This window comes from Triturus cristatus, chromosome 2_2, assembly GCF_964204655.1.
Source record: "Triturus cristatus chromosome 2_2, aTriCri1.1, whole genome shotgun sequence".
In the NCBI taxonomy this organism is placed as follows: Eukaryota; Metazoa; Chordata; class Amphibia; order Caudata; family Salamandridae; genus Triturus; species Triturus cristatus.
Window position 1 is genome coordinate 447,417,082 of NC_140582.1, and position 27,964 is coordinate 447,445,045.

Genomic DNA, 27,964 nt, shown 5'->3' on the forward strand with positions numbered 1-27,964 from the left:
TCTGAGCATGCGCTCTCTATTTCCCCCGTGTTTTAATTTGGGGATTGCATCGATTACAAAATAAGAAAGACAGGTAAGGTCATTGTTATGAACAGCTCTAAAATGACGGGCCACAGGATAGGTACAATCATTGTTTACGATGGCCCTGAGGTGCTGTAAAATGCGTGCATGAACTTGCAGTTTGGTGCTACCCACGTATTTGAGACCGCAGGTGCAAGTTAAAACATACACTGCAAATTCAGTGCGGCAGGTGTAATGCTCCCTGATTCGTATTGGAGTGGGGCTAAAAGGAGTGTTATACTGTGAAGTATTCACTCCAAATTTACAAGCCCTGCATGATGCGCATTTGAAGAAACCCTTTATAGGCTGCAGCCAATTAGTTTTAGTGGAGGTTTCTATGTTTTTGGACACCAACTGGTTTTTCATCGAAACTGCCCGTCTGAAGGTAATGGTGGGAGTAGATGGTAATCTAGGGGTCAATACTGCATCTGTTTTCAGTATTGGCCAATTACGATTAACTATCCTCCTGAGCTGGTTATGTTGTTTATTGAATGTAATAATAAGACGGGGTGTGTTACTATCATCAGAGCTACTGGTCACAGGTGTCATGGTATCTTTCTTGGGGGATAGAAGGTCCTCTCTGGATTTGAGAGCCACCTTCATCTGCGCTTGTGTGAGGAAGTTGTTTTTATATCCTCTTTCTCTGAATCTGGACAATGCCTGTTCAGAGCATCTAACAAATTCTTCATCAGAACTGCAGATACGTTTCAACCTGAGGAGCTCCCCGTAGGGGATACTCCGAATCAGATGACTGGGGTGCGAGCTGGTTGCATGAAGGGTGGCGTTCCCTGCTGTAGGCTTTCTAAAGAGTGTGGATTCAAGACGACCATCCTGTATGTAAATCTTAGTGTCAAGGAAGAGAACCTCAGAGGCGCTAATTGATGCAGTGAATTTGAGATTGCATATGTTGTTGTTAAGTTCATTAATAAACAGTAAAGCACTCTCACGATCACCTTTCCAAATAAAAAACACATCGTCTATGTATCTAAGCCAATGCAAAACTTGTTTGTCCGCCACTCTGGCCAGGGTGCCATGGAGGGTCTGCTCCTCCCACCAGCCCACGTGTAAACACGCGTAGCTGGGAGAGAAGCAAGCCCCCATGGCTACACCCCGCATCTGACGGTATACTGTACTTTCAAACATGAAAAAATTGTTAAAGAGACACCATTTGACCATCTCTAGAAGCATAATGTTGTGGCTGTACAGGCCGAGGGGTCTACTGTCTAAATAATGTTTAACAGCTGACAAACCAGCATGATGGTCAATGCTGGTGTATAAGGTCTCAATGTCCATTACCACTAATAGCAAATCATCTTCCCATATAATATTTTGTATTTTGTTTAAAAAATCTCCTGTATCTCTAATATAAGATGGCAGTCCTTGTACAAAAGGTTGTAAAAAATAGTCAACATATTCGGTGATATGTTTACTCATTCCTCCTATCGCCGAAATAATCGGTCTGCCAGGTGGGGGATTAATTCCTTTGTGTACTTTCGGTATTAGATACAAGGTGGGAATGATGGGAAAATCATTGAGCATAAAGTTCAATTCCTGACTGGAAATGAGTCCCTGTCATTTCCAGTTCATAAGTTCTTTCTTAATAGTATCTTTAGCCTTATGATATTCACTTAACGTGGTTTTAGAATAGCATTCAGTGTTAGACAGTTGTGTCTGGGCTTCTTTTATGTATTGTTCCCTTGGCCAGATAACCACATTGCCACCCTTATCCGACATGGTAATGACAATATCCTTTCTGTCCCTTAGTTTGCGAATAAGATTCTCATATTGCATGTTCTGGTGTTTAAGTCTGGTTTTATTGTGGTTGGTTCTGTGGTAAAGTTGCTTGATGTCATCAGTTATACGTTCGTGGAAGATATCTATGGCGTCCTTGGGCATCATCGGATAAAATTTTGATTTATATATATATATATTTATATATATATACATATATACACACACACACACACACACACACACACACACATACACACACACACACATATAGTTAGATAACCCTAACAATAACTACAGAGTGGCTTTGCTCAGATCAAAAAATCCGCTTAACTAATATTAATAAAAAATCGTAATATATCTTAATTATTCTCAGCGCTGAAGAGTACTCCTCATTCATGTTTAGTGGTACAGATATTACATGAGGAGCTTTTATTTTGTTCTGAACAAAGGAGGTGGAGAGTTCTTCTAGTACGTTGAAGTCGTGAGAAAGTCGGAGGCGATTGTTCCCCTACGATGAAACGTGTTGGCTGTTTTGAGTGTGTATGCCTTCTGTGGTGGCTAAGAATCTTTACCTCTGTGGGTAAACTTGTGGATCCAGTAAAAGACAACGGAAATAACATAATTCCTATTTGAATATTCAGTGTATTTTACTTTGAGTGCTCAGGACAATTTTAGTATATTTTAAACCCCCTTGGGTTATATTTGGGTTGTGAGGTGGCCATCTCTTGCCCTAGAGCACCGAACTGTGGCTTGGATATAACACCAATTTACCCCGATACATTGAGGAGAGCACCCACAACCCCAACAACCTTTTTTAGACAGAGGCTGGGGCAGAGGACGAGGGCGCAGAAGAGGGCGACAACAAAAAAGAGTGCAATGGCAGGAACAACCTCCCAGGACAGTGGAAACAAGGAGCCAAACCAGGGACAAGAGAGATTGATGATCAATCTTTCCCCTAGAGTTCTCACTCCTGTGGAAGAAAGAGTACTCCAGAAAGGGCTGGGCTATGTCCCCACACCTAAAATAGACAGATTTCATGACACTTGTGAGGTCCAGAATCTATTTAGTAAGATTAGGTTACAGGCGTTCTTTCAAGATCATCCAACGCCTAGCAACGATGACTCAGGGCTACACAGACCATCAACCTTCACACCCACTAGGAGTATGGTCCCTCCGGAAGTACTGACTTTCGAACAGGCAGTCCTAAAGGATCTTAATATGGATACCAATCGAATGCCCTTCCACAGCTTGTCTACTAGTGAATCGTTGGCTATAAGAGATCTGGCTAATGACAACACGATTGTAATAAAACAAGCAGATAAGGGCGGGGTGACTGTTATCTTGTCCTCTGTTGACTACGACACCGAATGCCGTAGACAACTTAATAACACAAGATACTATACTCCCATCAAGGAAGACCCTACCCCACAGTTGACCAGGACTATATGCTCTATGGTCTCCACAGCGGAGTTAGAAGGTTGGATCTCGAAGAAAGAAGCTAATTTCCTTATAGCAAAAGAACCAGTGATCCCCTTTTTCTATTGCCTCCCCAAAATTCATAAAGGGACTACTCCAGTGCCTGTTCAGCCCATCGTGTCAGGCATAGGATCCATTCTGGAACCGTTGTCGCAATTTGTTGACCATTTCATTCAACCCCTGGTTATAACTACTCCTTCGTATATCCGAGACACCACTGATGTTCTCCGCCTCCTTGAGGGTATCCAACACCCACAGGAGATAGACCTGTTGCTGACCCTTGATGTTGAGGCGTTATACACAAACATACCCCAACAAGCAACTCTCCAGGTCATTGAGGATGCTCTTATGAGCAGTGAACATACTTCCACTACACCTGTACCATTTATAATGGAATGCGCTAGTCTGGCCCTTACTCAAAACTTCTTTGAGTACAATACCCAGCTGTACCATCAAACCCAAGGTACTTCCATGGGCAGTACATTCGCGCCAAGTCTAGCATGTATGTACATGTCGGCTTTCAAAGCTAGGGAAATTCACCACTCTTCTAATCCTTACTCGGCGAATGTACTGCTCTGGAAAAGGTTTATTGACGACATCTTGATCCTTTGGAGAGGAGATTACACGAAATGTACAGAATTCTGTACTTGGATTAACACCTTAAACCCCTACTTGAGGTTTACCCACACGATCTCTGACACAGAAGTTCCCTTCCTGGATCTCCTTGTCCGTCTTGAAGGCAATAAGATCACCACGAGTCTATACCGAAAACCAACTGACAGGAATAGCCTCCTCTTATTCAGCAGTTATCATCCGAAGTCATTGAGGGAAAACCTTCCCTTCGGGCAATTTTTGCGCATCAGAAGGAATTGTAGTTCGGTGACAGACTATCAGAAAGAGTCCGCGACCCTCATGAATGATCTTATTAAGCGAGACTATCCCAAACATGTAGTGTCAAGGGCTCGGAAACGAGCAAGAAACAATAACAGAGAGAGCTTGCTAGACATTAACATTAAGGAACCTGATCAATCCATTACGTGTGTCACCACTTTCACCCCTGATTCCAACAGGATCAGATCCATCATTAAAAAACACTGAGGGATTCTCAACACTGGTGACTTGGATATGACGACCCCCAGGTTCGCATTCAAACGTACTAGTAATCTTAAGGATTTACTAATACATACTAGACCTAAGAAACCAACTACTAGGTCACAAAGAATGTTGTGGGATCTACCTCCAGTTAAGGGTCACTATTAGGCCTGGGCCAAAATTCCGTTCCGTTCGCGGAAATTGCGATATTTTGGCATTCTCGCGTTCCGCGGAAAGCGCGAAAATGTCAAAATTTCCGCATTCCGCAGCTTAGCGATAATTTTTTTCTTGCTCGCGCTGTAAAACAATACATTCTCGCGCGCGCGCGATCGCCTTACCTGAATCCCTGCGTTCTCCGACAAGTTTTCTTGACCCGGTCGCGTTCTCCACGAGATGTTGGATTTTGGTAGCCATTTTGCGTTGTCTCGCGAGAGTTCGCGGCCGCATTCAAGTCATTTTTCACGCGATCACGTCTTTCTTCTCGCGATCATGCACCGCGCGAGTATGAGAAGATTGAGATCTCGAACATGTCATTCTACATCGCGAGCCAGAGAATGAGGACGCGGGCACATGAAATCGAACGCGAACAGGAGAAAGAGACCGCGAACACGTCATATCCAACGCGACAGGGACAAAGAAGAGAACGCGATCATATCGTTTTCGACACGCCGGCGGAAGTAATGTGAAGCTGGAGAACTCAACAACGTAAAATTTACAATTTGGAGAGGAATATCGGCTCTAGCAGCATGAAACCATCTGCAAATACTGATTTTGGATGAAAAGAACTCCTTACATTCACATTTGGCTTTCCTTTTTTGTGCAAGGAGTCATTTTTTTTTTACAAGGTGGAGAGAGGGAGGAAGTGACACAGATTCTCCAACTTCCTGTTCCTGTCCAGCAGGCTCCTCCCAGTGCTTTGTCCATCTCCTGCTCATTCTGCCTTTGGATTTGGAGCTGGAAAGATCACTCTTTTTGTCTGCTGCATCATTGCAATTGGATTTCAGGATTTTTGGAATAGGATATTTTACAAGTAAGTGGTTGTTGTGTTTGATTGTGGGCATTGCAGTTGTTGTGTAACTACAATTTATTTTTGATAATTAATTATCATCATTCCTTTTTTTTTTTTAAATTTATTTTAATTTTGTGGGTTGTAGTAGTAGGCCCGAGCTAGCCATGGGCATGGCCTCATGGGTGTGTGTGTGCATGATGAAGCAACTGTTCCTTTTGTTTTTTGAATATATTTCATTTTCAATCACATTTAGGGCATGGATGGCATTGGATTGAGTTGGGGAAGTGTGTTTTTTGGGGTGGCCTTGCTGATGTTGTTGGGCCTGGACATGTGGCTGGTGGCCATTTTGAGGCCTAGGCCTGCAAGCTTGCCTGGCCTTGTCTGCCAGCAGGCCTGCTTTCATCCACTGCTACCAGAGCAGGTAGCCACAGCTTTAGTAATCTACTGTTTTCTGTGTGCTCTGTTGAATTTAGACATCATTTTGGGCATGGATGGCATTGGATTGAGTTGGGGAAGTGTGTTTTTTGGGGTGGCCTTGCTGATGTTGTTGGGGCTCGCCATGTGGCTGGTGGCCATTTTGAGGCCTAGGCCTGCAAGCTTGCCTGGCCTTGTCTGCCAGCAGGCCTGCTTTCATCCACTGCTACCAGAGCAGGTAGCCACAGCTTTAGTAATCTACTGTTTTCTGTGTGCTCTGTTGAATTTAGACATCATTTAGGGCATGGATGGCATTGGATTGAGTTGGGGAAGTGTGTTTTTTGGGGTGGCCTTGCTGATGTTGTTGGGGCTCGCCATGTGGCTGGTGGCCATTTTGAGGCCTAGGCCTGCAAGCTTGCCTGGCCTTGTCTGCCAACAGGCCTGCTTTCATCCACTGCTACCAGAGCAGGTAGCCACAGCTTTAGTAATCTACTGTTTTCTGTGTGCTCTGTTGAATTTAGACATCATTTTGGGCATGGATGGCATTGGATTGAGTTGGGGAAGTGTGTTTTTTGGGGTGGCCTTGCTGATGTTGTTGGGGCTCGCCATGTGGCTGGTGGCCATTTTGAGGCCTAGGCCTGCAAGCTTGCCTGGCCTTGTCTGCCAGCAGGCCTGCTTTCATCCACTGCTACCAGAGCAGGTAGCCACAGCTTTAGTAATCTACTGTTTTCTGTGTGCTCTGTTGAATTTAGACATCATTTAGGGCATGGATGGCATTGGATTGAGTTGGGGAAGTGTGTTTTTTGGGGTGGCCTTGCTGATGTTGTTGGGGCTCGCCATGTGGCTGGTGGCCATTTTGAGGCCTAGGCCTGCAAGCTTGCCTGGCCTTGTCTGCCAACAGGCCTGCTTTCATCCACTGCTACCAGAGCAGGTAGCCACAGCTTTAGTAATCTACTGTTTTCTGTGTGCTCTCTTGAATTTAGACATCATTTAGGGCATGGATGGCATTGGATTGAGTTGGGGAAGTGTGTTTTTTGGGGTGGCCTTGCTGATGTTTTTGGGGCTCGCTATGTGGCTGGTGGCCATTTTGAGGCCTAGGCCTGCAAGCTTGCCTGGCCTTGTCTGCCAGCAGGCCTGCTTTCATCCACTGCTACCAGAGCAGGTAGCCACAGCTTTATTGATCAAGTGTTTTCTATGTGATCTGTTGAATTTTTAGACATCACCTTCCTGAGAGTGTAGTGTGGCTGTACACAGTACTAGTAGTATAACATAGCTCTAGTGAAAAAAAAATCATAAATGGCTAGACTATCTTTTGTTTGCACTAGTACAGTACTAAGTAACTGAACCACAAAAACAAATGCAACATTTCACTGATGTTCTTCTCCTGTCTTCTTTGCTTTTAGGTGCACAAAAGACAGAGTAGGAGGTGTCATCGGCATCACCTGGCTACCCGTTGTACTGCCAGCCAGACAGAAGTCCTGCTGCGCATCACGCCCACGTGTGACCAGAACTTGTTGTGCATCTGCCTCCTGCCTGACGTCGGAATAAGATGGCCCCAAAGAAAGGTACCAGGTCCAGTACCAAGAAAGTTGCTGGTGAGAAGAAGGAACAGAAAAAGGAAGTGCCATTAACCACGACTGGTGGTGTGCCGGCCAAGGTTTTTTTTGGCACCAAAGCGTTGTCCGGGAACCAAGCTGGGAGCAGCACAGCGGTCCAGCAACCCCACCAACCTAGGCCCAAGGGCTTTACTGTCGCAGAGGTAGCCAGTCTACTAACGAGCAGCGATGTTGAAGAAATGTCATTACCGCAAAGTAGTACACAATCAAGTTCAACGCAGGCGCAAACTCAGCAGATCAGTGTGCAGCCGCCGCAACAAGAACAGCAGCAGCAGCCGCCGCAACAAGAACAGCAGCAGCAGCCGCCGCAACAAGAACAGCAGCAGCAGCCGCCGCAACAAGAACAGCAGCAGCAGCCGCCGCAACAAGAACAGCAGCAGCAGCCGCCGCAACAAGAACAGCAGCAGCAGCCGCCGCAACAAGAACAGCAGCAGCAGCCGGCGCAACCAGAACAGCAGCAGCAGCCGGCGCAACCAGAACAGCAGCAGCAGCCGGCGCAACCAGAACAGCAGCAGCAGCCGCCGCAACCAGAACAGCAGCAGCAGCCGCCGCAACCAGAACAGCAGCAGCAGCCGCCGCAACCAGAACAGCAGCAGCAGCCGCCACAACAGCCCACCATAGTAGTTGTTGCTCCTGACGTAGGGGCATTTCAGGAAATCGAGCTTCCTGCAGACAAAGCGGAGCGAAGTCAAACCACTGTTTCAGAACATCTATTGTCTTCCAGACCACCAGCAAGGAAAAGGAGGCTTAGTCCATCATCTTCTTCTTCAAGCCCCGCTTCTGATGATCGTGATGACACTTGGGTCCCACCAGCTCGGTCTGAGAGTGAAGTACGCCACAAGACATTGCTTCTGAAAAGGAAGGTCCCAGAAAAACTTAGAGTTATGGAGGTAGATGTAGAAGAGGGGGGTGATGATGTTGATGAAGACGAGCCAGTCATCACGCACATTACTCCCGCCCCAAAGGGATTGGAGACCGACATTCTAACCCTATCCAGAAAGGCTGCTACTGAGCGGGATGTAGCACGGATCTCACCAACACAGGTTACACCACCACTACCTCCAGCTGCCATATTTTCCAAGGCCCGCCAGGGACCTACATCCAGCTCAACCACCTCAGTAGGAAGTGGTAGTAAAAGTCACAGTGTAGGTGGACAGGGTCACATATTTTCAAGCACCCCCTCAAGTTCATCTGGTGTTGAAAGTGGCACATCCAGCAGTGCCAGAAAGTTCTCCTCCCCAGTTTGGGACTTCTTTTCTGTTAGCGCCAAGGAGGAGAACGTTGCTATATGCGCAATTTGTCGGCAAGGTGTTCGGCGTGGTAAGCTTGGTACAAACTATGGTACCGGAGGACAAGCAAGTCATCTCAGAATACACCACACTATTGTGTGGGAGGATCACCTACTTAAGTTAAAAGAAAGTAGGAAAACTAAACCCTTTGAAGTTGGTCAGGAATCAGGGAGCGATATTATTGTGGTGGCAGGTGAAGAACAGGGAGGCATTTCTAGCCTTGTCTCCAGTAGTGCAGTCACTGCAGTGGTAACGCCCACATCCTCCTCAGTAACATCAGAGTGGCACCGCAGTAACAGCCATACTCAGAGTGTGGGTGAGACACCAAGGCGACCGGCGAGTACCTCAATGAGACAATCTGTGTCGTTGAGCCTTAGTGGGTTAATGATGGCACCACTAAGGAAAGTAAGCCAGCCTACCATTGACAGCATGTTTAGGTTGGAGGGGCAGTTCCAACGCAACCACCCAACGGCACGATTGTACAATGCGAAGCTGGCTAAAATGTTAGCGCTGGACCTTCTTCCTTTTTCATTTGTGGAAGGGGTGGGTTTCCTTGAATTTGTGTCTGCCATCTGCCCGAAATGGAAAGTTCCAAGCCGGTCCTATTTCGCAAGAATTGCTGTTCCGGCACTACATCATGATGTGCTGGAATTGGTTGGACAAGCTTTGCAGAAGAGTGCTGTGCACAATATCCACCTGACAACAGATATGTGGACCAGTTGCCAAGCCACAGATTACATGTGTATCACTGCACACTGGATCTCTTTTGTGGGGGTTAAAGATCAACTATCTGCACGAGGTGTTGTTGACACAGCTGCGATTTTTGAAGGTACTCGGAAACATGCAACTGTAGCCATGTTCGCCATGGAGAAATCTCATACGGCTGAAAACATTTTAGAAGAGTTTCGCACCAAGGTTTTGGAGTGGCTGCAGCCCAGAGGGCTTGGTATTGGTTTTGTTGCCACAGACAATGGCAGTAATGTACTTAAGGCCATGGAACTTGGTTCCTATTTCAGGGTTCCGTGTTTGGCACACTGCATAAACATTATAGTGCAAGACTTTCTGAAAAAAGAACCCATAGTAAGCAATTTACTGTCCATCTGCCGAAGAATATGCACTCATTTCAGCCATTCTTTTAAAGCTCGGAAGCAGCTGAGGATCATCCAACGTGACCGTAGGATGCCAGTCAAGGCACTCATCCAGGAGGTGGCAACACGTTGGAACTCAACGTATTACATGCTTGATCGTCTGTACGAACAGCACAGGTCACTCAATGATTATGTCTGGTACAGAAGCAGTGATGCTAGTGTTAAAGGCATGACCCTTCAGAGGGAGCAATGGACCCTAATTCAATGCCTCACTGAGATGCTGTCTCCTTTTGAGGTCTTCACACGTGAAGTCAGCAAGGAGGACTGTACAATGGGCCAAGCTATCCCATTGTTGCAAATGCTAGAGCATGAGCTGAATAATGTGTCTGAATCCTACAAAGGTGTAGAGGACAGAAGGCAAGCCCATGACTTGGTGGAGAGCTTATCCAGGCGCTTATCAGAAAATGTAAGGATACAAAATAAAATTTTGTCACAAGAACATTACATTTGTGCCACAATTCTGGATCCACGTGCAAAATTAGGACTATTCCGTTCTTTTTCCGACACTGATGTTGCCCGCTACAAAAGTTGTATAGCTGAAGCAGCCATCAAGTTTGAAAACGAAGGGCTGCTAATTAAAAGCCCGCCACATCAACCCACAACAAGTACTGATACTGAAGCAGGCCATGCAGAATCAAGTGCAACTTCGTCGGCTGAGGGCAGTGCGGTTGGCTCACAATCGCAACACTCACCATCACCATCGACTACAAAAACAATAACTGGATCATTCGGCCAAGTACAATCATTATCAGATTGGTATGTAAAGATGGGCCTTAAGCACAGTGCTGATGCACAGAAAAAACAGCACAAAAGCTTACCAGCAGCAACCCTGAACATTGAGCGGATGGTCCAGGCCTATCTGGACGACCCAACAGAGGTGTACGTTGATCAAAACCCAGTGCAGTATTGGCATAGGAAAAGGTCTGAATGGCCACAGCTCAGCAGGCTGGCGATAAGCTATCTGGCTTGCCCTGTCGCAAGTGTCTCTTCCGAACGTGTTTTCAGTGCTGCAGGTTCCATTGTAACCTTGAGAAGGACCAGTCTATCTCCCAAAAACGTGGAGAGGTTAACAATGATCAAAATGAATCAGCACTTCATACCACTGAATTACACAATGCATGAATCAACAGAGGAAGATGAGGACAGCGGCTCAGGTGACGGAAGTATTGTGTCAGATGATTACCTACTACTGGAAGATCCCCCAGAGTTTGAGGACGAGCTATACTTCCCTGACAATTAGGCTCGCACTTACTGTCTTCCTCCCTTTTTTCCCCCTTTGTTTGTGTCTGTTGTTCCGGTTATAAACTTGTGAATCGCAACCAATGCATTATCACCGTCTTCTAATCTTCTAATTTAAGATACAAGTTTCAGGTGTCTGCCATTTGACACTACAGTCCTCAGAATCCAGCTCCTCCGCTCGATCATACTGCATCTCCTGGTCAATTCCATTTCCCTCATGAATGATGATTGGATGATGGTAACAACAAATTCAAACTTTCCTCGTCCTTCCAAAACAAGTGGACCATGAATCTGATGACTTCTATAGCTATCCTCCTTCAGAGCCGAGAGAGACTGGCCATTAACTGAAAATAAGATGCAACAGGTAATGATTGATGCCATGCATTGTCCGCAGAAAAGCAGACTGAGTGATGTAGATTTTGTTGTGTGTGTTGCGCATGAATGAATTGATGTAATTGTGCACTGCCACTAATCAACATTCTACAGAACACACTAATTTTCCTCTTCTGGCAAACAAGAAATGTGTACTTCTCCTGCATCTTGGTGATACATTGCTTTTAATTCAATACAGGAAGGGGACTCACTCAATCTGCGCAATGCAAATGACTGTGACTTAACAGCACCGTCCATCATGATGATGGCGAAAGAGACGGCCTGCAGCGTTAACGAGATGAGATGCAACAGGTAATGATTGATGCCATGCATTGGCCGCAGAATAGCAGACTGAATGATGTAGATTTTGTGGTGTGTTGCGCATGAATTGATGTAATTGTGCACTGCCACTAATCAACTTTCTACAGAACACACTAGTAATTACTAATTTTCCTCTTCTGGCAAACAAGAAATGTGTACTTCTCCTGCATCTTGGTGATACATTGCTTTTAATTCAATACAGGAAGGGGACTCACTCAATCTGCGCAATGCAAATGACTGTGACTTAACAGCACCGTCCGTCATGATGATGGCGAAAGAGACGGCCCGTTAACTTAAGATGAGAAGTAACAGGTAATAAATGATGATAATTAATGGCATGCATTGGACACCTGACTCCGAGCTATTGGTCTTTGTGTTTGCGTTGTTTGTTGTGCACAAAGTGATGTCAAAGTGTACTAGTGTTAATCTATCTTTCTGTACACAATAAAGAATGACTCAAGTCAGTAATATTTATATTTCTACTCTTGTTGTGTTATAAAAATTACACTTGTACTGCAGGCCGATCTTCAGTCAGTAGAAGTATCAGAGCTGATGATGAAGTCAGGAGGATGTTTCATGAGTGGCATAAAACGGAAAAGCCTAAAGGTAAACACGTGAACCACAACCACAGCACACCCAAATGTCTGTGTAGAAGTTGAATAGAGTGTAGCGGTGGGATGACTGCAGTGCATTGATTTTACTAACTTTAACTGTAAAATGCTATGTCTGGAATGGATAATGTGCTTTGCGTTTGTCCAACTCTTTGAGAGAAAAAAAAAAAGGACTCTAAAGTGTTAACGTAGGATGTGCTAATGGTAAGCACTGTGGGCCTGATCTCTCCTGTTACTGTTGAAGGTCTATGCTGGAAACAGACTACAGTAGAGATGATGCATATGCATACATGCCACCTCGGAAAGTGTTCTTGTTGCACTACACCATCACTTGTGCATTTGTTTTCACTTTCTTTCTGAATATCCCCTTTGGTTTTCAATCTAAAATTACAGGCCGGGCCTTGTCCAAAACTTTGTAAAACATTACAATGCATATTAATTACCTTACCAATCAATCACCTTTTTATTCCAGCCGGGCAGTGGCGAGTGGTGAGGCGACACACCCAAGATTGATGGACGAGAGGAGCAAGAGGAATGCCGAGATGCAAAAAACCAGTCCACATTTTTGACCAGGATAAGACAGTAACAGTATCCACTTTTCACTTCTTTTAAATAATTTGATTAATATCTTGTATACATTCTTTACAACAGTGTGTTCTTGGAGTTGTTATTATCAATCATCATTACGTTTGCTCTGTGTTTACGATTCTTCACTACCAATATTTAAAATTTCTATTTGCTATCTGTTAAAGTATTATGGCCGGAACAGAACAAGAAATAGAAGTGTATGTAATCCGGGTCTCATCATGCATGCATTTCCTTTTTTATACCTTAACATATGGAATGGATATGGTATGGTAGTCTTCAATGATTGTCGTTTGTTTGTCTATGTATGCATACTGTTTTTCTATGTCAAACCTTTCCCAAAATCCCCCTTCCCATCCAATCAACGGACCCTAACCCTCTTCCCCCGGGCTGTGTGACTTATTGTCGAGGTGTAACTAAATTAAATGTACACCAATACTTAATCACACACTTGCTGGGGCGGATGTGGTGAAAGCAACACTACTTCAATTTCAATGCAGAGCGATGATCTTCTTCTGCTTGCCCACCCATGAGTAGGATATTTCACAGGTTATTTTATTTAACAAAGGAACATATACCTCAGCATGAATTGCCGGCATTGATTGGATTTGTTTGTTGTGTTTCCTCATATACAGCACTAACTGTTAGACTGTAGGCATAGCCAAGTCGACAAAACTATAGTTTGTAACTCTGTCTAGTAGGCTATCCTCATAATAACCAGCATTCAGTTTTTTTGTCAAATATTTGAGCATATAATTGTTGCTCGGTAAATTCTGTGATGTACTTCATTCAACTACTCCTCTAACAGTCTCTCAAAGGCGATTGACTATCTCCTTTTCTTTTTTTGGAAATGCTGCCACCCTGCCAGTGTATACTACTACTACTATACTACCACCACCACCCCAATCATGGCATGTATGAAAAAGGAAACCATCTTCACCATGCAGCCAGTGCTGTGCCACAGTTGGACATAAACATCAAGCACCGGTAAGAGAGAAGTGTGGGGGAGGCAGAATCAATAATGGACATGTTGTCAATGATGTCAGTTTCAAACACCACTCCAAAGAATGCATAGTAGGACCAGTCAATGAGTGAGGTGTGTCGCATCTATCTGTTTGTGTCTTATACAGTCAGCAAATTATTGAAATCAAACACACGCTATGGGCGGCCATGCACCAGCAAAGAAACAGTGTGATGTAAAACAGTTACCCCACCTACAAAACATTAACACATTGCATGTAACATAGAAAAATATATTTAATTGACCCTAACAAATAAACTAAACCCACAAAAGCTAACCCACCCACCTCCCTAACCCCAACGACTGTCCATAGAAATAGAGAACGCCCAAACGAGTGAAGAACGAACAGGAATTAAAAAAGGGGCAGTGACAGGGACTAACTGGTGGGGCGGGACTGGAGGAGGACACGAATCTGGTCCTCTAAATGGGCGACGCGGCGTCTAAGGCCGCGGCAGTTGCAGCCACAGTGGGGGGGGGGGCACCGGAGATGGCACGGTGGCGGCGGGCAGCCACCAGACGGTGGCGCCGTAGCGCTGGAGGGCGGTGGCTGGGGCCCGGGGCACTGGAGGAGGCTTGAATTGCTGCTGCACTCTCCTCCTCCTCCTCGGCTAGGACCACCAGCCGCCGGTATTCCTGCTGGATTGCCTCCAGCTTCCGGCGCCGTGCCTTGGCGGCCAACTCCTTCCGGTTGATTTTCGGAGTAGCTGTGTATCAAAAAGAAAAAAACAAGACAATTGTAAAATATAGTCTTAATAAAACAGTAGGACAAGGTAATTATTTATACACATAGTGGCATGGTAGAGTAGCACTATAAAATAAAGCACAGTAGTACATAACATTTTAAATGTCGCCCGTCCTTCTTCCTTCCACCTGTCTTACACTTTTTAGTTGAACAGTGCACCAGGTGCTCTTCTCCATAAAACTTTCAAAGCGGAGTTGAAATCAGATAGATGAGGCCATTGGTTACTCAATACTCTGGCTCCTAGTCCTATACCAATTAAAGGGAATTCTAGTCTTCTAGTTCACTCTTCAAACGTCCCCAAGAACTCATACTTACTTACGACATCGGATAGCGGGCGGACTTTGTCCGCCCGCCATCCGACTGCTAAAAAGGGTGGGGGTCCCGTGGGGACAATTAATTAGGATGATGCGCCCGGCACAGTGGCGGGCGCACCCTGTTATTTTAAATTTAAATTCTGGTTGGCTTTGCTGAAAGCAATGCTAAAATGTTGTGCTGCTTTTCCAAGCACAACATGACGGGCCTCGCACGGAGCCTGTCACGTTTTGCTTTGAAAGTCGGGGGGGTACCATAGCATCGGTAGGTACCCTCCATGGGGGCCCCCAAGCATACTCTGCAATGTGTGCATGCCTTTCCGTGGCGGACGGTAATGCCGCCACGCAAAGGCATTCCAAAATGCAGATTATATGGCTGCCGGTGTGGTGAGAGAGACACCACCGCCATATTGAACCCTTTTCCGCCTAGACATGTCTGAATATTTTCTACAGGGATGGCGGGAGGTTTGCCCCTGCTGTGACGGCAGTGAATTCCAGACAGCCCGGCGGGGGCAATACGCCTACCATCCTAATGGGGCCCTAATTCACAACTTTACAGTATACATATACATACAGTACACCTTTGCAGTGAGTGTGCTGTCAAGTTCAACAATAGTTAAAGATTATGAATCTAACTTACCACCGCCTGCCACTGGTACTGCCACTCCCCCTCCGTTGCTATCTGCAACTGCCGCATCCTCGCCCTCTGCGTCGCCTTCGCTGGCCCCAGCAATGGTGGTCGGTAGTGCACCTAGAAAACATTACACATTTATTAGGCAACATATACACCTCCCCCCTATTGATCAGTAGCAAGGTTGAAAAATGAGTTAATACTAACATAAATCACTAGTACAAATCAGGTAGTAGTAGAGTAGACACTAAGTTATATGATCATTGTAGCATTTGCTTGATTAGCCCTAGCCATGCACATGTGACGTTACCTTTACCTTGCAGCTTCTTAAGACACCTTTGAGCCCACATGACCTGCCTCACACTGCTACTGTCTAGTCTACGCGCTGCGTACAGGCGGTCAACAAACATTAACAAGCCACTTTTTTAGGAAGAACTGGTGTACTACTGTTACTGTTAGTCCATATTGCTTATCCATAGATGCTACACTTTTTGGCACGGCTGAGAAATGCTTGCAAGTTGCAATATACTAACGCACACCATTTCCTTTTTTCGCATTACAGATGCAAGATTCGCTTCTACGAACCAGAGCTTCTGAACGATGCACCAACTACCAGTACTAGGTTCTTCTGAGGTGAGGGGTCCCTTCACTCACATCTTCATTTATAAATGTATATAAACTAAATTGCTATGGGATGGTGGTGCTGCCTTCCACCACTTCAGTTATCATGATTTAATTCCCAACTGTATAAGTGTAACAATGTATATTGTTTTAATGTTATTGATTTGCCGGTTGGTGCTACTAAGAAAACAGTGTACAGACCTTCTCAAATTGAAATAAAAATTTTAAACTTACATAGACTTTGTGGTATTTGGAGTGGAGTGGACTAACTTACACGATTGAGCAAATTAAAGTAAGGGTGTGCATGTGAATTGCTTCCACGACAGAGGTTGGGTGTGTTAATGTTCTGGGTTGTCTACTTGTTGGTTATCTTGGGGGGAGGGTTCCGAGACCTAATAGGTATGACAAGACAGTACTATAGTCAAGCAGTGGAATTGTGGTGGGTGCGGAATTTCTGATTGAGGTGTGCAAGGAAGGTCCAACCTACCATCACCAACATCCTATTTTCTGGTGCAAATGTATGTGCAAGATCCCTACAACAGTTGTATGTCCTATAGGGTATCATATCAAAATATTTAGAAATCTGGTAGGGCTGTTGCTGTGAATTTTCAAAGCCTAAACATCAACAAGAGTAAAAAGTAGTACAAGACAACGACCCAACGGATTGTACGAGCTACTGGTGAATATGAGTTTTATATTACAACCTTTCACAAAGAGTGGCACTGGGCAAGACTAGCTACTACAGTACAGACAGACAGACTGATAGTATGTAGTAGTACTCAGTCATCATAGCGGAGGCAGGGATAAGCTTTTTGAAACCGCACAGATCGAAGGATAATTGGTGGTAAAAAAAAAGCATTTGGAAACACACTATAGTTCGGGAGAAATGGGGCAGTAAAAGTTATGGAATAAGAAATATTATTAAAAACAAGAAGACTTACTGGGGCCAGCAGAGGAGCCCTCAGCGGTGTCCTCCTCGTGGTGTTCCTGTCCCGCCGACTGCCCAGTCCCTGCCCGTCTGCCCCTGGGTGCTGATGAACAGGAAAGATATAAGAAAGAGACAAACATTGATGGATGGTGTCAACTTAAGCAAATACAATATTTTTCAACAACGGTCAAAAAACACTTATGTAAACAATTGCAATAACTACATTGACCGATCTCATCTGGTCAACATGTAATATCGGGGGATTCGCAGTTCGACTACTTAAGTTACTATTTATCAACAGTAATCCATTCTTCCATTCTGATTCCAGAAAACTAAGTTACAAGTAAGCCTAAGTATTAGTACAACGTACCACCCAACCTAGCCCACCTATTCCAGGCATGCCAATTGTACATTAAGTATGCATTTCGACTGTATTCCTCAACAATGTGTATGATCCAATCATGGAGGACACATGAACATGACTACATTTTTTGTATATACACAATTTTGGTTTGATTGATGCTGATCTGCTACTGCTAAGTAACTGCAAAGCCTACCTCCACTCATTGAACAAACTAGAAAGGTTCTAAAGACTGGCGTACTAGCAGCACGTCACGTAACTGAGTGAGGGGGGCATCACGCATACCACTAACCAATTAGAAGCTCATACAAAGTACCTAAACCTATGTATCAATCCGCCCCTATCTATTAGTGACAGGACAAAGTAAGGAGTGGACGTGAGTCACTGTAGCATTACGTAACTTAATTTCTCTAAAATAAACTCGTAAAGAATCACGCTAAGCAAGCGCAAACGCAAAGCTGCAAACAAGTAAGATTAGTAGTAGCGCAGAAGAGCACCTGTGTCATAATCACAGAAGACTTTTAAACGTTATTAACCTGGAATGTATTGCAAGCAGCAACATTCTATCTGGTTGGAAGGAAAAAAAGATATTCGCAATATATAACATAGAGCAGAAGAACAGACACAAAGTTGTAATAATTAAATAGGTACTCACCAAGCCCCGGGACCTCCACTCCTAGCAGGTCCAGCAGGTCCTGCTCACGGTCCAGGATGTCGGACCACCGGTGCGTCAGCTGTGCCTGGGTGCGCCGGACCCCAGAGATGCGCGACACTGCCCGGCGCACCTTCCCCCACCGCTGCCGACGCTCCCGGAGGCCGTACCCGGACCCAGGCCTGCCACCTGCTGCCAGGGTTGAGGGGAGGTGGCGCTGCACAAAGAAAATTAGTGCAGCCAACTCCGCCTCCCCAAATAAGGCCCGTGCATGCACCCCTTGTGGGCGCTGCCTTCCGCAAGGAAGGCGGTCGCGGCTCTGGCTGCGCCGGCGAACAGCCCTGCCCTTGGACATGGTTCTGGGGACGGGGCGGGAAAGAAAAGGTAAAATAAATAAAGGAGTAAAGGAAATAAATAGCAGGCAATACAAAGAGAAAAAGTAGCTAAAAAACAAAAAAAAAGTACACAAAAACCAAAAATATAGAGGCAGGAAAATAGTTAGAGAAATAATAAGTAATAAAGATCCAAAAAAAGTGGCTATAAACAAAGGATTGAAAAGATTTAGGGAGGATTGAAAATCAGGCCCCAGAACCATGCAATAGAGTGGAAAACAAGATGGCCGCGCCCGTTGCGACCACGTGCGCAAGTTCGCGCGATATTTTCTCCCTGAGCAAGCAAAAAGCAACGCTATCAAGTAAAAGCGATCGCGAACAGGAAATATCGACCGCGAACATGCATTGCGCGACCCGGAACAGGAAGTAAACAACGCCAGAGGGCGGGACAAGTGAAAACAAGATGGCCGCGCCCGTGAGCGACCGCATGGGTAAGTTGGCGACCCGCGAACACGCAAAAAATACCGCGAACAGGCGGCAAAAAACTTCCGCATCTTCGCGATATTTCCGGCGTGTTTGCGGAGATTTTCTGCATTCTCGCGATAATTTGCGGAGGTTAATTCCGCAAATTCCGCCCACCCCTAGTCACTATCCCTGTGGGTCATGTTCGATGTGTCCCCAGACACGCACCAGTAAAGAATTGGTATTCTCTAACGGATTGACGTGGAGTATCTCTAAACATACCAATTGCAACTCATCTAACTGCATCTATATGATGACATGTCCTTGTGGTCTACCTTATATAGGTATGACCACCCGTGCAGTTAAGACCCGCATGTTGGAACATAAAAGTAGTTTCAGGTGCGCCAAAACTAACACCAAAATGACGTCCCACTATCAACTTGAACACCATGCTCCCAATTCGTTCCAATGGGTTGTCTTAGAATCTCATCCACACATGTCAAAAAAAGCCCTCTTTAGACTCGAACAGCGGTGGGTCCTAAGATTGGCTGCAGACGCTACTGGCCTCAACGAGGAAATTCCATGGAGCATGCTGACTTGAATTTATTATAACTGACTCGTGTACACTCTAGCTCTATGGAGCATGCTGGCACCGTTCTATTAAATAGCCTTTGCTTGAGTTGACCCATACTTAATGGTTGTCAGTTCCCTACGACACCTTATATTCCCTTTTTTTCATTTTGGAAACACGGGATTTTCTGTTTGCCATTATACAAACTAATTTTCTCCGACCCTCCTAGTTACTCCATGATTACGAAATGAAACGTTTTCCTCTTTATTCTCGATTACTCGAGCAACATGTCTCCCCGCACACGTGTTGCTATGATAACCATGTACGCGCCTCACCTGATACACATTAATGAGGTTAGCGGTCTAGTGTTTATCGCGGGAGCACGTCTGTCTAATCCGGATGTACCCGCCCCCCACGCACCCGCGCTCCACGCCGTCGTGTTCCTATAACTAGGAACTGCCCGGACATACAAACACCAGACTGCAGTGGCTGGTGAGATTTTAGGTGTACGGTGTTTCCGAAATTACGGAATCGTGAGTAGCGAGGCTTATTGCATTGTATACCTTGTACGCTGACCAACAGGAGCTTCTTGTGTGCGTGTCTTGTACAGTTCGTGATTAACGAGGCTTACATTTCGCCGACGATCAGGCGTGTTGTGTTGCATTGTATTCCTTGAACGCTGTCCATCAGAAGCTTCTAGTGTGCGTGTCTTGTACAGTTCACCTACCATAGGCTGCTTTACATTGTATTCCCCTGTACGTTGCCCTACAGAGGCTGGCCGTGTGTTTGCTATGTTTGCGTCAAGGTTATTGCTTCATGCGATCAAGCACTACTTGCCGCACTAGTATGTGAGCGACTCAACTCCTTTTTGGGTCCTTCTGTTCCACGGCCAAGTTACACAGTTCTTGGGCCTTCCAAGGGGCTCAGCTGCTGTTCGCATTCCTGGAGACCCCATTACACCTTGGGGTTCAATCAACTCAGGCTCTGCTACCTTACAATGTTTTTGTGTTTACTGTTCCCCTTACCTGTCTTGTGTCTTATCTTCTCTCTATACTTTAGGACACTAAAATTTAGTGCTCTCTTACCCTGGCCTCGAATCCAGCACAACCTATGAGGGTGAGTTCTACAAATTACTCGTGGTTAATTGACCCAGTATTTCCCGTACTGGTCTCTGAGTTGGGTTATCATTTCTGTGCTGCTTTTAGCCCTTAGCAAGTCCTACAAACATTGCTCACAATTCAAGCATGTCACGGTTGTATATTTCTTGACACCACCAATTGTCTGGAATTAACCTGATATCTCGGTTTGAGTTGTATTATTATGCTTTTACCTGTTATTTTCCCTTTTTTTCGCAGGTTGTGTTCTTTTATCCACGGTACCACACATTTTTAGGGTGCGGTATGTGTGTCCACCAGTGTTACCTCTTAGAGGCTGTGGGCACCACCAAAAAGGTGTAGGTAGCCGAATCTTTCCCCTGGTCCTGAAGAATTGCCAATTAATATATTATAAGGCAAGAAACATGTTGACCCATTGATCCCCTTAGCACGTTCACTCACACACCTAAAGGTGAGAGATGTGCGGATTATTTTTGGTTTTAATCAGGATGGTGACCATGCTTTATTAAAATAGTTTACAGTGGATCACCTCCCCCTGTTTTAATACACTTTCTTTCACCTCATTTGCACCTACACTCACTATTATAATTAACCCCCTTCCCCCCACACACACCTCACTCATCGGCGTTGGAAATAAAGATCTCCGATAGGAAGGCCCCATTGGGTGCCTGATCGGGCATTGCACCTGCCGGCCCGATAAGGAACAAAGACCCGGTGATGGAGCAAGACACCCGCTTGTTGGGTGTGTGAGGGTCTTCTTTTCCAAAAGGAGTAACCTTTACTCCTGTCTTTCACATCAATTTTCACAATATCACCCCGGTACCCTATAGTGACTCTAACACACCTTGCGTTAATTTTAGGAACTGCATACCTTTTGTTTTCACTTATTGATGGGCATGTATGCTGGACCTTTGATTATAATAAGATTGATTGTTATTATTTAAAAGCCCCCCTTTTTTCCCTCTATTTGTTTGAGAGAGCACCCACATGCCTGGCTCATGTATTTGATTAGTATTTCATACTTTTATTACTTGATCTGTTGAAGTGACAAAACATGAACATTCCGAAACCCTGGAGGTTAAGATAGTATTTGTTTTTAGTGGGAATAACTTTAGGGCTCCATGCATCTTTTCCTGGAATGGCATCTACTATAACCAGTTGCCTTCCAGAGAGGAATAAGTGTTATTTTGCATTAATGCATAGAAACATTATGATAACATAAGCAGAGTTTATAAATATGTATGCATAAAATGGTGGATCATATTATCAAGAAGACGCGATAAATATCGCAAATCGCGCTTAGCGCGTTTTTCATTATCCCCCTCTATCGCTGAATTACATCACCATGTTAGCAGTGTATTAGCAACGCTTTGCTAACAGGCGAAGTACAATCCAGCGATAGACTGCGATAATGATCATTAGCGTGAGAAATCCAGCAATGATTTCACAGCGCTAATGAAAAGCTTCTTAATAGGGGAGTGTGTACTTAACCATACAGTCCACCTCCAATAATGCTAAGTCAGGTTTTATTCAGGCGTTAGAATCATGCGATAATGGGGGATTAGCATGCCTTTTGTCATCGCTTCGCTGTTCAGAGGCAGCATTGTTAATACCGCGATGTTTTTTTTGCGATCATTTCACATGTTGTCCTAGGAGGGAACGCCTACTTTGCATTTCATTAGTGATATCTATCGCTGTCATGAGATGCGTTGCAGATTCAGCCGCTAACATGCGCTAATGCATGTTAGTGACGCCTTGCTAATATTAAGATAATAAAATAGCCGCTTTTTCCTGCGCTATGTGCCGAAAACGCGGTGATATATCTCTTGATTATATGCCCCGGTGTATCTCTGTCAGTATCAGTAGTAGGTAGCATAAAACTCAGTGGGGCATATTATCAAGTCCTGGCGATAACTATCGCCAGCTCAGTTAGTGGGAGTTTTTTTATCGCCTTCTTTCCCTCATAATTATCGCCTTGTTAGCGACGTATTATCAACACGTCAGTAACAGGCGATAGTGTCAGGGAATGGCGTAGAAAACTCCGGATAACTTCTCAGCGATGGCGATAGGTATTTAGGCGATACCTTACCATCGCCGCGTTAGCGGCATGAAAAGTTCTGCTAAAGCGGCGATAATGGGCTTGAGCAGGACAGTCTGGAATAGAACCAAGGAAGGTATGCTTTCTAAATCCAAACCTGGAAGGGTGGTGGTTTATCTCTATCTGTTGCGGCTTGAAATGAATTTATTTTTATATTCTATCCTCGTGGACTCCAATGTGCTTCCAGTTCTTAAAATCCTTTTATGTGAAATGGCTGTGCTAGAAGTGGATGACTGTCACGTGTATCTGCTTCATTGATTTTCGTGGGACACTGTACAACCACTGTGCACTTCAATGCGTAGACAGAATCATTCTGCTTGTTGCTTTTCCATATCTTTTATTTTGAGCTGTGGCATTTGTTTAGCGTACTTGCACGACTTTTCAAGCCTTGTGGTACTTTCTGGGCGCCTTTATTGTTATGGGGTTGTCAGCAGCTGGAATCTAGATGGTGTGAGATCGTTGTGTTTGGTTGGCGCATTCATCTTCAACTTATCAATGAATTATTCTATAACTGGTCTTTTTTTGCTTTTTTCCCTGATTCCGGGTAGTTTTTGGCTTTTATTGTAGTTCATCTTCACATTTACTACCCACTGTTGCTTTTACTTACTCCCACACTTACGTTTCATTTAAATATATTTTAAGCTGGGGCATTACTCTAATATTTGAATATATTACTCAAAAACATGCATGCAAAGGTGAAGCTTCCACCAAGGGCCCACCTGCAGCTTCATCCTTCGGAGGTCCTGCAACTCCCACCTCAGCACCCAACCCTTACCATTGCCAATGGTCAACGGTGCACGAAGAGGGCACTTTACATATTGCATACAAAAAACGTATTTTGGTTCCTACGCCTAAATTACAGGTTTTGCTATTACTTGATCCACTGGTGCGTCTGTTTTCAGCCTAAGAAGAATGAAAAACTGAGTTGCCCCTGCCTATGTTTATAGACCTGACCTACAAACTAAACCTAAATCGCTGCAGCAGACGCCCGATTTACTGAGCTAACTTACTCGGTACAGACTAGCTCCTTTCTCATGTGTGAATTTTGCCCATATCAAAATAGGACTGTTTCAATGTTGTTTTTGTGCCTCTGAAAAAGTTCGCAGGTTTTCTCTGCGTGTGGCTTTCATTCTATAATATTTCGGGGGATATTACCAAGGAATGGCGATAACTATCACCAACCCAGGTTAGCGGCATTGTTTTTATCACCTTCTATCCCTGAAATTTATCGCCTTGTTAGCGACGTATTACCAACACGTCGCTAACAAGCGATATTTTCCGGGATCAGAGGAGAAAACCTCCGCTATCATCAGCGCGATGGCGATAGGAAAACCGGCGACAGCGGCCGGAATCTTGCGATAAGCCCTTAGCGATATAAAAACGCATGCTAGGCAGCAAGTGTGGACTTAAAAAAAATAGCCTATCAGTCCCCCTCCAATAGAAAAGATGTCCCAAAAACATGTTTAATGCAGATTTGAGCAGCCAGGGTCAAGTGCAGCACAAATCAACAACCCCCTCAAGCTACCCAACATCTAGGAAGACCAGGATGAGAGCCTGGATGCCCCGCTGGACCAGCGTCTGGAGCCTGGATGCCTCGCTGGACCTGCATCTGTAGCCTGGATGCCTCGCTGGACCTGCGTCGTTAGCCTGGATGCCTCACTGGACCTGCGTCTGGAGCCTGGATGCCTCGCAGGACCTGCGTCTGGAGCCTGGATGCCTCGCTGGACCTGCGTCTGGAGCCTGGATGCCTCGCTGGACCTGTATCTGTAGCCTGGATGCCTCGCTGGACCTGCGTCTGGAGACGGGAGTGGGATGTGGAGGAGCTGTGGAGTCGATGAGCTGTGGCAGGAGACATTAATGCGCCACGATTGCCCTTACCTGGTGGTGAAGTCTGGCAGGTTGCATGGAGACACGTTGCTGACCTGTGTGAGAAGTCCGCCTTGCTCACCTTGGAGCGGTTAATGGCAGATACGTTCCTGCGCACCAACGTAGTGAGGTTCGCATCGCATACTACAGTCCACCACTACACCGAGGTGCTTGGAGGGGATTACCAAGCGTGGCTGCCATCTTCTTGCATCACAGGCTGGATGATGTTGGGCAGGCTGTACGCTGTGGAGGCTGAGGCCCCTGTGCTACGCTGAACTTGTGTGGCATGAGCACGGAAACTTCATGCCTAAAGGAGCCCTGCTGCATCAACTGCATCAGGAGGACCACCAGCGGACTAGGTGGTGACTGCTGTACCCAGCCTAGTGAAATCACACCTGACTCCTGCAGGCTAAGTCACAGTGGATTCCACCACAGTGTCAATGTCCAGGTAAGGATAAGGTGAGACGAGTTGCGCAGGAGGTCCAGGGGGTGAGTCACTCAGGCCTATCACACGTAGATGACGCACCCCCAGTGGCGGCTCTTCCACTATGGTGGAAGAGCGTTGCCGCACCGCCTCAAGCAGTGCAGAAGAGGAACAATCATCACATGATGATAACTCAATCAATCAATCAATCAGGGGAATTGTAAGCGCGCTACTCACCCATGAGGGTCTCAAGGCGCTGAGTGGGTGGGTGCAGATCTGTTAGGCGAAGAGCCAGGTCTTGAGGGTCTTCTTGAAGGTGTTCAGGGAGGGGGTGTGTCTGATGTCTGCCGGTAGCTCGTTCCAGGTCTTGGCTGCAATGTGGGAGAAGGATCGTCCGCCTGCTCTGGCTCTGTGGATGTGTGGTGTTTCTGCCAGTGCGAGGTTGGAAGATCGGTGGTTACTCTTGGGTACGTGGAAGTTGATTATGTCGTTGAGGTATTTGTGTCCATTGTTGTGTAGGCATTTGTAGGCATGAGTGAAGATTTTGAAGGTGACTCTTTTCTCCACGGGGAGCCAGTGGAGTCTACGTAGGTGTTGGCTGATGTATTTGTGTCGGGGATGCCGAAGACGAGTCTGGCGGTGGTGTTCTGTAATGTTTGGAGTTTGCGGAGTAGGGACTTGTAAATGCCGGCATAGAGTGCATTTCATTAGTCCAGTCTGCTGGTGATGAGTGCATGGGTTACTGTCTTCCTTGACTCCAGGGTGATCCATTTGAAGGTCTTGTGGAGGATGCGGAGGGTGTTAAAGCAGCTGGAGGTGATAGCGTAGACCTGTCGGTTCATGGTGAGGGATAAGTCGAGTACGATGCCAAGGTTTTTGGTGTGGTCCAAGGGGGTAGGTGGACTTCCGAGTGCAGCGACCACCAGGTGTTGTCCCATGCTGAAGTGGCGGTTCCAAGGATGAGGACTTCTGTCTTTTCGCCGTTGAGCTTCAGGCAGCTGTTGCTCATCCAGACTTCGTCGTCATGCATTCCTTTCTGTAAGTTGAGTCTGGCAGTGGTGGGGTCTTTAGTGAGGGAGAGGATGAGCTGGGTGTCATCAGTGTAGGATACGATGTGTAGGCCGCATTGTCGGACGATGATGGCGAGGGGGACATGTAGATGTTGAAGAGTGTTAGGCTCAGAGACGACCCCTGTGTGACAATGCTGGTGATTTACATGGGATCGGAGAGGAAGGGTGGCAGTCTGATCCTTTGGCTTCTTCCAGTGAGGAATGATCGGATCCAGCCTAGGGCTGTTCCTTGTATGCCGGCGTCATGGAGTCTGGCGACTAGTGTGCGTTGGGAGACGGTGTCGAAGGCCGCTGAAAGGTCAAGTAGGATGAGGGCTGCAGAGTGGCCTTGGTCCAGGAGGTTGTGGATGTCATTGCTGTGGTTGATTCGCAATCCGGATTGGGATGGGTCGAGGATGGTGTTGTCTTCAATGAATCGTGTCAGTTCCCTGTTGACTGTTTACTCTGCAACTTTGGCTGCGAAGGGGAGGAGCGAGATGGGCCGGTAGTTCTTGAGGTCAGTGGGGTCAGCTGGGGGCTTTTTGAGCAGGGGCCCTATTTCTGCACGCTTACAGTCGTCTGGGTAAGTGCCTGGTTTGAGGGTGGTGTTGATGGTGCGTTGTAGTTCGTGTGCAATGGCGGCCACGGCTCTGTGGTAGATGTGAGGAGGGCAGGGGTCGGTGGGGGTCCCTGAGTGGATGCCTTTCATGGTTGAGGCGGTGTCTTCGGCTGTGACCGGTGTCCAGGTGGAGATGGTGGGCTGGCTGGTGTGTCTGGGGGGGGCGGTTGTGGCATCTGCTGGATGTTCTGCGAAATTGTCGTAGAGTGTTTTGATCTTGAGGAGGAAGTAGGTTCCACGCTTATCGCAGAGGTCTTGGGACGGGGTGATGTCTGTGGCTTCGCTGCGTGGGTTGTTGAATTCATGAATGACACTGAAGAGTTGCTTGGAGTTGGTGTAGTTGTCGAGGATTTTGTTGTGGATGAAGTCCCTCTTGGTGGTCCTGATTTGGTAGTGGTAGTCCGTCATGGTGTCCTTGTAGGTGGTGTAGATTTCGGGTGTATTGGTGTTTATCCAGTTCTTCTCCAGGCGTCTGCAGGTGCGTCTTGCTCTTTGGAGATCGGTGGTGAACTAGGTGGCTTTCCTGGGGTGCTGTTTGTCGGGATTGCGTAGCGGGGAGAGCTTGTATGCGCAGTTGGAGATCCAAGTGTGGAGTTCTCTGGCTGCAACGTTGGTGTCGGGTGCCCAGGTGTGGTTGTCTCGGGAGAGGGTGTAGTTGAATTGCTTGTCGGTCACCTTGCTCCAGTTCCTCCGTGGTGTGCGTGGGGCTGGTTTGGGTGCCTTGGGTTTGTCAATGGCTAAGTGTACGCATTATTGGTCAGTCCATGGCGGCTACGTTGTGTGGCTGAAGTGAACGCTGTTTCCTGCTGCAAAGATGGGGTCGAGGGTATTGTCTGCTCTGTGGGTCGGTGTGGTGACGAGTTGTTTAAGTCCAATTTTGGCGAGGTTGTCATGATGGATGGTGGAGTTGGGGTCACTGGGGTTGTCGAAGTGGAAGTTCAGGTCTCCAACGAGTATGTTGTTCATTGAGGTGATGGTGTGGGGTGCGATGAAGTCAGTGATGGTAGTGGCGAAGGGTGTCTGGGGCCGTGGGGTCTGTAGACGAGGGTTCCTCGGAGTGTGGTGTTGTGGCTGGTCTGGATCTGGAAGTGCAGGTGTTCGGCAGAGGGGAAGGTCTCACTGGAGGTGTTGAGGCGGGGGTGCTCTTGTGGGTGATAGCGAGGCCCCTCCAAGGTGGTTGGGGCGGTCCTTCTTC